At 56.8% G+C, this 1,902-nt stretch overlaps 1 protein-coding gene across 4 annotated transcripts in view; it reads left to right on the top strand.

Annotated features, from left to right (window-relative positions):
- Positions 1-1,902, top strand: part of Arhgef2 (Rho/Rac guanine nucleotide exchange factor 2) — a 32,691-nt gene that overhangs the window by 6,294 nt on the left and 24,495 nt on the right. The window contains exon 1 of one of the 4 annotated variants that reach the window (XM_033758408.1): positions 835-884. The exons of 2 other annotated variants lie outside the window; for them this stretch is intronic. The gene's annotated coding sequence lies outside the window, so the exon portion shown is untranslated. Of the gene's footprint in view, positions 1-834; positions 885-1,512; positions 1,671-1,902 lie in introns of those variants that run through there. One more of the 4 variants, XM_033758409.1, reaches the window with a different exon arrangement.

Here is a 1,902-nt window from a genome sequence, read left to right on the forward strand (position 1 = left end):
AAAAAAAAAAAAAAAAAAAAAAAAGGCTAACGGTGGTGGCCACTTGTAGATTCTGGAAGAAGTTGTTGCTTGTGTGCATATAAAAATAATTTCTGAAAATTTGGACAATATTACTGGATAGGAGTGGAGGGGGAGTCGGAGAGAAAAAGGGGGTTTGGGAAATGAGGAATCCCCAAGGAGAGAGAGGCACTGACTGTTCTAGAGGTACAGAAGCTGGAAACTAAGTCAAGCTAGCTCACTAAATGCAGGTGTTTTAAAAGGTAATTTTCTTTAGCCTCCCCCTCTTCCACTTCCTTTTTATGAGTCTCTTAAGACCACAAGAGCATAGGGCGAGGGGCAGCATAAGGAACAGTTGCTGGGCTGGACAGTGAACTGAAGATTGGAGTGGGAGACAGAAAAAGGATTGGAGAGTGAACTACATCTATCTTGTGTGTGTGGGGGGTGGTACTGGGGATTGACCCCAGGACCAACACTGAGCTACATCCCCAGCTCTTTTTCATTTTTCACTTTGAGACAGAGACTTGCTAAGTTGCCTGTGTTGGGCTAGAACTTGTGATCTCCCGCCTTAGCCTCCCAAAGTGCGGGGTTTAAGGACGCGCGCCACCACGCCCACCTCCCACTTCTTTCATAGAGCCCCTCGGTGTACTAAGAAGCCCCTCAGAGGTTGGGGTTTCAGAACAAGATCTATTGGGTACCCAGATGAGTTGGGTCCTTTAAGATTCTGTCCTCAGCTCCCTGCATCCTCTGCCTCAGGCCTGGAGAAACGCTGAGGTCCCAGCCCAATCCTGGTCTCAGGGTCCCGGGTGGGCGGAGCCACGAGGCCTCTGGCTGCCTGTTTTTAAATTTAGTACATTCCTCAGCCTTGGCTGGCCACGGAGGGGGAGGTAAGTCTGGGGCTCTGAGGCCAGCGACCTCAGTCAGGACTGCGGTCTCGGGGAGTTCTCTGGCCTCCCCACAGTCTCCTCTGCAGGTGCCAGCCTAGGGAGGCAGTTTTGGCCCCGGGAAAAGTCCTTTCTGCTTCTAATCGTCCCCCGGCCTGGCCCGGGATCGGTTCATTTTCTCACCCCTTTTCCTGGCATTTGCTATATAAGGCTCCTGAACCGGAATGGTGGAAGTGAGGTCTGAGCTGCTAGGCAGGAGGGGAAGCCGAAGGAGCGGCGTGGGGGTGGCGCCGGGTGAGGAGCCCTGCCGGCTCAGCCAGGGGTGAGGCAGAGCCCGAAATAGAGGCAGAGGCTAAAATTGGCACCTACAAGAAAAGTGCTGATTTGGGCTCGAAACCTGCGGCCCACCCCGCTGCTACACTGGGGCAGGGAGCCGGGGACCTAGGGTACCCTTGCTCTGATAATCAGGCTGCACTGTGCAGACAGAGCATGCGTTTCCCCAGCCCGCTCAGAGAAGTCAGAGACCCCAGAGCGCGAATGAAAAGCGCTGTAGTTAGAACAGAGCAGCAACTTTCCGGGTAGCAGCATCGCCAGCCGCCAGGGTGGCTCAGGTCCGGAAGGGTCAGAGCCGCACCTGGGCGGGGCTCTCCGGGGCGGCCTGGCGGTGCCCCAAGGCCCGGGGTCAGGCTGTTTTCTAGTCCCCGGTTCCAGCTCGGACTCGGACCTGCAAGAACAGACGTTAAACACCTGAAAAAACAGCCTTCCTCTGCTTCCTAGCCTACATCAAAGGTGGCAAATCCGCCCCCCTGGTAGCTGGCGGGGCGGAGCTAGGAGGAGGACGGGCAGAGCGCGGTCCGGAAGGGACCGGCGGGAGGAATGTGGGAGAAGTGTCTCTTCGCCTTGCCTCGGCTTCTGGAGGGCCCTCCCCGCCAGACCTACGACCGCCCCCGCTTCTGGGGCTCTGTGGTCGCCCCTCTCCCGCCACCCCTCCCGGAGCCGTAAAGGGGGCTGCTGTTCCGGC

The sequence above is a fragment of the Fukomys damarensis genome, unplaced genomic scaffold, assembly GCF_012274545.1.
Source record: "Fukomys damarensis isolate Sample0158 unplaced genomic scaffold, DMR_v1.0_HiC HiC_scaffold_33, whole genome shotgun sequence".
Taxonomy (NCBI): Eukaryota; Metazoa; Chordata; class Mammalia; order Rodentia; family Bathyergidae; genus Fukomys; species Fukomys damarensis.